Source organism: Podarcis bocagei (assembly GCF_964188305.1).
Source record: "Podarcis bocagei genome assembly, chromosome: 6".
Lineage (NCBI taxonomy): Eukaryota > Metazoa > Chordata > Lepidosauria > Squamata > Lacertidae > Podarcis > Podarcis bocagei.
The window spans coordinates 7,126,895-7,136,561 of NC_138130.1; positions in this window are offsets into that span (position 1 = coordinate 7,126,895).

A 9,667-nucleotide genomic window follows, 5' to 3' on the forward strand; every position below is an offset into this window, starting at 1 on the left:
AGTGCCTCTTCATGCGGTTGCCCAACACTTGGCTGGTGCAGGAGAGATGATCAGTAGCTGGACCAGTGAGAAGGGATAGGGCTGGACAATGTGGCCCCCATAAATCCCTCCTGTGTGCGTATATGAATGAACATATGTGACACCCATTCCCTGCCAAACTGTAGCATATCAGGAAGTCTCACCTTGTGAGGGACTGCAACAATTGCCTGCAGCAATTTCTGAGCTAGTGTTGTGTCCTCTGAGGACACAACCGTACCCCCCTTGTGGTATAACACAGAACTTTTAGTTAGTGCCGAACAGCCAAATGGCAACCAAGCTTTTTGGGATCAGGCACTCCCTGCAGAAAGCAGGACTTGACGTGAGCGCTGATCAGCTGATTGGTCGGGACATCAAGCCCCATGTGGATTGGCTTGGATCTTTTACAGTGAACTCAAGCAGCGCTACAAAATTTAAAAAAGGGGTTTGTCTGATATCATGTTGGTCAGGTTCGTGGCCCCTCCCCCTCCTTCAAAGTGGTCCACTAGGGGGCGGAGGAACCCGGATCCAATAATCCAGCTGGAAAACGTTCCCCACCCCTGGGGACTTCTAAACTTTCCCCTCCCCCTCCCCTACAGTAACTCCTGCATCTTGCTGTTGGGAACCAGGTGCCCGGGTGAGGGAACCTGTCTCAGCCAGGGAGTTTTATCTTCCCAGTTATTTAATGCAAGCCGCTCTGAGAGCTTGAGATGGTGGGGTACAAAATATATCAGATAAATATATCAAAACAATATATTAACAAAGCAGTAGAGAGGGTTTAGCAATACTTAACTGTGATGTGGGATGGACTTGCACAATGGGCCAACAAGGCTGACTATTTGGGAACAGGAATGTTCCAAGCATACCCCTATTTTCATTTTTGAAAAGTCTCCTGACTGATGTGTTTATTTGGAACATATTTATACCCCCCTTCATTAAAAAGTCCAAGGCAGTTTACAACAAACAAGATCAACTGAAAGACAATAAATGCAGTAAACAATACAATAGCCATACAGTTCCCATTGATGTGGTATCAGTGACCAACAAAGGCCTGTGTATGGTATGGATAGTCTGATCTTCTTGTTTTCTTTAATCTATAAATTATGGTCTATTTTATCCCTTTATCAGATTAATTAAATGCTTTTGACATGCATAGAGTGGGTTAAATAAATATAACCCCCTGAGTGTTATCTGCATGTGATCCGATTTCACTACTCCATTGTGCAACTGGATTCCAATAATCAAAAATTCAGACCTTGTCTGGCCCTGTTAGAACTTCTTAAAAAAAGAGAAAAGAATGCAAAAATAATCCTGACATGGTGCCTAATCTGAAATGAAAAATTGGTTCTGAAAGGCAAGCTCTAAATTCATTGAACTGAGAAAATGTGCATCTATAAATTTATTATGTATATGCTTAAAGCTGATAGTAGTTTGATCAAATGAATGATGTAGTTAAGCCAAGTAGCTGGATTATCTGTCTTCGGGAAGGTAAATTGAAGAGCTACTCAAGGCAACATTGGTTCCCTCAACCCCTTCTTGTCTTGTCCTAATTCAAAGTGTTTTGACTGAGGATATTTTAATCCTTGAACTGTAAGAGACTACACACATATGCTTAAATATATTGTAAATGTGGGCTGGCTGAATGAGATCCCTGAATCATATTTGAAGTTGGTATGTCTACTCACCTTCAATGAGGGGCAGTGTTGTGGCCAGGCCACGGCCACACCAAGGGACCTGACAGTGGACAGCGTTGATTGTACTGTGTACCTGTGTTTGTGACATGTCCTGTTTATCCATAATAATGTATGGAAATAGTTTTTAAAATGCTCTTTTTAATTTTTTTCTAAAACAAATGATCAGCTTGGCATTATTGTATTTACAAGTGTATGTAAAGCTCCATGTGTGTGTGTGTGTGTGTTTCTTTTGTTTTACACACAATACTTTTCTATGTGTGCCATATAATTTTTATGTAACCCATAGCCCTTTACCTTTGCTGACCTGTTGTCATCTATGTTCTCTTTTTCTGTGCTGAAAAATTCTAATAAATGTAGGTAGTTGTTAAAAAAATCAAACTTCTTTCTACTTAGAGGGATGAAAGTAATTTCCTCCTTTATTGCAGCTGTCCACACCACACAGAACTTCTTGGGGGGGGGGGAATGCAGTGGTCTTATGAAAATTATCTGGGCTTCCCTCAGAATTCCTTGGGCATTTAGCCTGAGGAAGAGACTCTAAATTCACTATGAAATTCACTTTAAGCAACATCCAATGTCAACCTAAATCAGTAAATACGTCAATCTAGGGATATTCAGTGCTCCCCAAAGAAATCTCACTAGTTTTGCCTATTTGACACATTTTAAGACATTTTTGTTTTTATGCGTAGCAAATGCCTTGATGAAGTTCCCTTCACTAGACTTCTGGGTTCTCTCAGAATTCCTCAACTTTTTTCAGCCTGAGGAAGACCCTTCAGATTTGCCTTGCCCTTTGAAGTATGTTGCAGGCAAAATCCAATGACAGCCAAGGGTGTGCAGAAATCCCCTGAGAAATGTTGCTAATTATGCCAAACTCTTTTCTCTCTTCTTCTTACAATTCATCATAAGCACAAAAGAAGAGCCTTCTAGATCAGAACAGAAGCCTATCTAGTCTAGCATACTGTGTCCCAAAGTGGCCAACTACATGCTTATGTGAATCCTGAAAACAGACTAAGAGGGGACAAGTGTTGGGATTTCTGTAGAGACGCTAGCTAGCATTCTCAGAATTGCCAACAAATCCTTCGGGGGAAACTTAATTGACTAACACCACCCCCCTATTAAAGAAGTATCACTAACCATCAATGCCAAAAGACAATCCATAACATATGGGCACAGAGTATGAGCCCACACCCAGCTTTGGCTCATAATGTCTTGAGAAGAAGAATGGCGACTTACTTCATAGGGCCATTGTTTTGAGGATGAACGTTTGTGAAGTTGGACATTTGTTAGCAATGAACAGTTTTTCTGTACATCATTGCATACATCATTGTGCCTCCTGAAGTGTCTCTCCACCTTTGTTAAAACCTGAACATATTTCTTAATATAGCGGTTCCTTTGAGAAATCTTTTTAATGTGAATTTAATTAAATCAGTAATCTCTTTTCTGCCTTCCTACTTAGAAGAAAAAGAGAGAGGGAGAGGGAGCTGGTTTATTCAGGATTCAACATTTTTGAGAGTCCTACTTTTTTTTTTTACTGAGGTCATTTCAGGAGACTGAAAGCAAAAATTGAGTGATATATAGGATGCCTTACATCTAGGTCTGAACATCCTGTGGGTATTGTTCTAGTGGATTAAATTATTATTTATTTCCAATAGCTGCTCTTTTGGCAAATGTTGTTTGCTTTGTTTGTACAGTATTCCTTCTTTCCCTGTTTTGGTGCTTTGTCTGTTATACAGTCTTATATATAGGATCTGTCATTGGAGGGAATAAAGAATGGAAGGTCAGTTGCAAGCAGTGCCTGATGGTCTTGGGCTCTGAAAACATTCCACTTTACTTTGCACCCATGCACACCCACCACCGATTTGGGAAGCGCTGTACACAACAGCACACATCTATCCTGTTTCTATCCTGTCATTTCTAGGGAAGTACTGCATTTTGGTGCATTTTCCCTCAAACCGGCTTCGATCCAAATTGAGAAAAAGAATGACCTAGCTATGTCTTAAGCTGGTAATGTGTGCACAGCTTCAGTCTACATTTTCTCTTTGGACATGCCTGCTCATATATAAATGTAACTTATGTTACAGAGATTGAGCTGGGGGGGGGGAATGTTGTTAGCAGTGTTCCTCTGCCTCCCCTGCACCGACCTCCACTATGCTTATAATCTGGTGGCTTTTCAAAATGGAAAGTGATGAATTACTATCAACTCAGCTCAGCTTTTTTGATGTGTCCTCTTGCATACAAGAAGCTGGGCTAAGACCACCTGAACTCATTTCTCTCAGGATTCTGTAGAACTATAAAGAATGGTTTTGTTTTGGACTTGGTAGGCCCCAGAAATGAAAATGCCAGTATATCGAGGACAACACATCAATCTAATTTGCTACCTGGGCTCCCAATCGTATCCTTGCCCTAGCAAAAACTACTGAACAATATGAGCCATGAGAACAGCCACTCTTCAGTAGGAAAGTGATGTTTTCCTTAAAAAGCGACTGTTTAATCTTTCAGAAACAACTTGGAAACCAATAACTATGCTGCAAAATATTAAGAAAGAGCCCAAATTAGGCATGGAATGTCACATTTAGGGAGAACGCTCAATTTGAAAAGTGGCAGTCAAGCCATAGTCTTAAATGTATGAACCTGTGACCTTTTACATTTGAAAGAGCTGTTCAAACTTATCCCTTTGTGATTTGAAGTAATACTCGAGAATAAGAAGGGATGAGCCCTACATATTTTAGGAATCCACTGCATTCATAATCACCTCACTTATTCCTCAGGAAAATTCTGCACAGGGGTTTTTAGTTTACAGCAAGGAGCAAGGGGAAGCAGGAGGGTGAGGTTACGGTGGACTTCCAGGGACTTCTAGTACAGAAGGAAGGGGGAAGATAGGGAAGAGGAAGAGGTTTGTCAAATGTTCAGAAGGCGAAATGAAGAAAATCTGTAAGAGAAGAAGTGGGGGAGGGGAGTGGACAAGTACCTGAGATACAAGGGTAGGAGTGTGGGTTAAATAAAGCAGTTCAAAGCAGAGGTAGACGTGTTGTTGGGAGCTGATGACCAGAACCGTAGCTAGGTGATCTTGCGCCCCTGACAGACCCATCCAGATTGCACCCCTTAGCCACGGACAAATTAGCTCTTCTTTCCACCTCTCCAACCCCCCCCCCCCAATTCAATTCACTCTCTATTAAAAACCTTTTCTTATGAGACAATAATCGACATTTTTATTTATAGACATATTTATGGACATATTTTTAGCTGATTTTGCGTCCCCTCTCACCTGCACCCATGGCGGGGGCCCACCTCACCACCCCCTAGCTATGGCCCTGCTGATGACATCTGGGGAGACCATGCTGGCCATCACTGCTATATGCCATAAGCACTTTTGGAGGAGGGCGAAAAACCTTCTATCCTTAATGGGAAACAAAAGGTGACGACATCAACATAACAGGAATAATCATATCAGCTGAAATGCCTCCAGATTCTAGGACAAAGCATGCCATAGATTAGTATTAGGAATATTATAATAGTTACTGAATTTGAACTACAGACACCACAGCAGTAGGTAAAAAGTAATTTGTAAACAATTCTGGGAGGCCCTGTGCAGTCTGTTGCCCTACTGCCAGCATAATCCCTAACATTAGGGGACTAAACAAATACTTATTTGTTTCAGACATAGCAATAAACCTTAAAACGACTGGCTTGGATGAGAAATGTAAACTGGAAGGAGGAATTAATTGCACATTAGGCTGAAAACATGCTCCATTCCACCGAGAACATCATGAGCCGTAAAGGGTCGTAACAATTAGTCTCTGTTAACAAATACTGAAACAGATATGGTTTCAATAGCAATTTATTACAGAATCTGCTGGAGAAGAATGAACTTGGCGACTAACATAATGAACATTTAATGGAAAAGACAGAAAACTACAGTCAGGCCCTGAAAGTGCCTATTCTGTCAGCATGTGTAATGTTAAGAAACAGAAGCATAATATCATCTCTGAAATGTTTGAATACATTCAGAATGAAGTAATTAATATCCTGTTCACCAAACAGCTTTTCCAATAAGCACAATACAAGTCATTATTTTGAGTCTTGCATTTAATTTAAAACACATGTACGTGCACAATGAGCTTACCAGCAAGAAAGCCTTCCTTGTGTTTTGAACAATTATTTTTGGAAATCTATCTTGGCGGGGGGCGGGGGGAAGTAATTGTCTGCCACAAGCATTTAACCTGGGCCATGTAACTATCACACCGCCAGACATATATGGATGCCTCCCAAGATTCTCAAATTGTTTTCGTTTCTCAGTTATTTGGATATATTACAATGATACATTTTCTTCCTTCTCCCTTCAGCATCTAGTGCTCTGCTATACGATTTCCTTTTTAGGATGTTGTAGATCATATCATTCCATCGATTACTTCAGGATCCCTGGTGCCACATTGTCCAGTGACGTATGGCTAATTTATCCTAGGCTTTGACCTAATTTATGCTGAGGCTGAAACTGATCTGGGTGTTGCACATACAGTTTCCCTCTCTATTCCAACAGCAAGGTCTGCACACAAGACACCCTGTCTAAGAAGCTATCGTCTCATTCAGAAGAAGGAGCACATAACTAGATCCACCCCACCCTTGCCAAACAGTGGGTCAGCTTCTTTAAAGGGACTGGGGGCACTTAGCACTGGCTAAGCATTTAGCACTGGTTGGGGGACCCCCTGTTATTAGATGCAGAAAGAGGGAGGAGGAAGGGGAAGTCTCATTGTGCAACGTTGACCCTGTGACTTCAGCAAGGTGGATTGTCAGAGGCCTGCCTCTGCCTACCTCCCCTGGTGACACTGAGCCCATACAGATCATACAAATTGTACCACATTTTACCACACTTTTGGATTCAATATGCCATAGCATTCTCTCTTCCACTTGGTAGGATGATTCAGGTGCCTTATCCTGGAGTACTTTGGTCATCTTCATGGGTTCTTTGTCATTCATGATAGCCCAAGAAGCCGAAAGAAAGATGTTGGATTGACTTGAACTGGAACAGGAAGGACTGCAATGGAGGCATCAGGGATTGTGCCAGGATTCACTATCTTTGACCTGTCATGGGACATTTGCTTTGCATGGAGAAGATCCAAAGTTCCATCTACAGGTAGGATGAGGAGAAAACCCTGCCTGAAATCCTGGAGATATTCTACCAGGATTTCAGACAGTTGTAGATCTTTCTTTTTTAAAAAAAAAAAAATTATTAGAGTTTAAGTATTACAAAAAGAAGAGAAAAAAAGAAATACGTACAATGAACAGCTACAAAGCCTCAAAGACAAAGGAAAATACAATAAAACAAAACATCAACATCAAAACATTAAGAGAGAAAAAAAGGATAAGAAAAAAGCAAAAAAGAAACCCCGTATTTTCATATCCATCTCTTTCATTTGCTTATTTCCTCGACTTCCTCACACCTCCATTTTTGTATTCTAGTTCAATTAATTGTTCCAGCAAGTCCTTTCCCTCTTTCTCAAATTTAGTTCCATAATTTATCTTAACGCAATTTAGCCTTAAATTTACACCTTTACCCAATGTCAATCTATTCATACTTAATTCTTTATAATATTTCTACTAAAGTCATATAACTTCTTTCCAGCATCCTTCTAACATTCATTAATTTTACAATATTTCTGTAAATATACTTTAAATTTTTTCCAATCTTCTTCGACCGACTCTTCTCCCTGGTCTCGGATTCTGCCAGTCATTTCCGCCAATTCCATATAATCCATCAGCTTCATCTGCCATTCTTCCCTGGTAGGTAGATCTTGTGTCTTCCAGTGCTTTGCGAGAAGTATTCTTGCTGCTGTTGTGGCATACATGAAAAAAACTCTGTCCTTCTTTGGCACCAATTGGCCCACCATGCCCAGGAGAAAGGCCTCTGGTTTCTTTAGAAAGGTATATTTAAATACCTTTTTCATTTCATTATAGATCATCTCCCAGAATGCCTTAATCCTTGGGCACGTCCACCAAAGGTGAAAGAATGTACCTTCAGTTCCATTACATTTCCAACATTTATTATCGGGCAAATGATAAATTTTTGCAAGCTTGACTGGTGTTATGTACCACCTGTAAATCATTTTCATTAAATTCTCTTTTAAGCCATTACATGCCATAAACTTCATACCTGTGGTCCATAACTGTTCCCAGTCAGCCATCATAATGTTATGTCCAACATCTTGTGCCCATTTAATCATAGCAGATTTCACCGTTTCATCCTGAGTATTCCATTTCAACAGCAAGTTATACATTCTTGACAAATTCTTAACTTTAGGGTCTAACAATTCTGTTGTAGATCAGGCATGTCCAACTGGTTGATCGCGTGATCCTAATTGATTGCCCCCCCTCCAAAAAAAAAAGCTCGACAACTTTGCTGACACCTCCCCTGAAAAAGCTCGACAACTTTGGTCGATCCAATGGGTAGATCACTGCCAGTTTTTTTATAGTGGGAGTAGATCACAATCTCTTAGGAGTTGGACGTGCCTGTTGTAGATGATACAGAGCCAGAGGGACCAAGGATCTGAATTAAGTATATGGAAGCTTCCCATGTCTTTCTCCCATTCTCATTCTCTTTTCACTGTGATGGTTTAAAAATCACAGTTTTTAAATGTTTGTGTAATGTTGATGTTAAACCAACCAGCAAATGCTATTCTGCAGCTATAAGCAGCTGCCAGTATTCTTCTTGGAGGCGGCTGTTGGCAGTAACAGCCATGGACACAGAGAGTTGGAAATACTAGAGTTCAAGCGCGCATCTGCTGTTTCTCTCCTAGGTCCCCATGGTCACTATTAGCCCACAGTCTTTAAAAGCAAAGCAATGCTGAGATGAAAACAAAAAGGCCATATCCTTCAATAATATGGGCAAAGATGAGCCCGAGTTTGCCTGCTGCCTTCATTTCTATGTGGTATGAGTTTACAAATGAACACAGAACAGTGCCTGTCATAGCTTCAGCAGTGAGAAATTGTTTTCAGTTTGCCCCTACAATGAATAGGAGATGGGATTATAAAACACTAGACATAGAATCTATCAGATTTCATGTGGTTCCCGCCCTTTAGAACAGCATCTATGTTTTTTGTTTTTTTTAAAAAACCTGTTGTTTATTTCATTTTTTCGTACCAATGAAACTGGCTTTACCCAAGGTGATGGTTTAATTTTATTCATTTATTAAGAATACCTATACCCCATTTTATATCCCTGCGAGGCCCCTAAGGCAGTCTTCCCTTGATGCCAGTCCCCCACCCCACAGACTTTCTACTGAACTACTTGAATCATTTTGCTTAGGTAGGAGTTTTCCTCTGTGTCTGGTGTGCCTTTTAAAATTGCTTTTAACCCCCTCCCCCATTTCTATTTGTCTGAAATACATCAGATGTGTTACCTTAGAGAAGGGTGAAAGGTTAAAAGGATGCCTAAAAAGTTTGTGCCAATTGGATAGAAACCACTGAAGTTTCAGGCAGCAGGAAAGCAGCCTGGGAATGACAAAAATGTGTGAAATTGTGATGAAACAATGCCATGCTAACAAATTTAGAACAAAATAAGTTTTTGATGGTGAAATTGATATATCTTTAATTGCTGCTCATGTCTAATTTCTATATTGGTTCAACAACAAAAGATTAAAACTGAATGTTGAAGAACCTAAGCGGAAGCTTTTGTCACTTCCCAGTTGGAGAATAAACCAGTTTTTGCCATCCTGGAGCCCCCTGAAGTTTTGGACTACAACTCCTGCTAGCCCAAACAAACAGGCAAACACAGAACCTAATTAGTCACTAAGTCAGCTAAAAGCCAGTTAGAAGGCAAGAACTTCTTCTCATCAGACAATGCACTCCATAGCTCAGTTGCTATAGTACTATAAATCCTGCTTCTCACTGACGTTGCTCTGTTCTGAAGCAGAGAGTAAGCGGAGCTCTGCTTATCTGACCATAACTGACAAGCAGGCTGATATAAT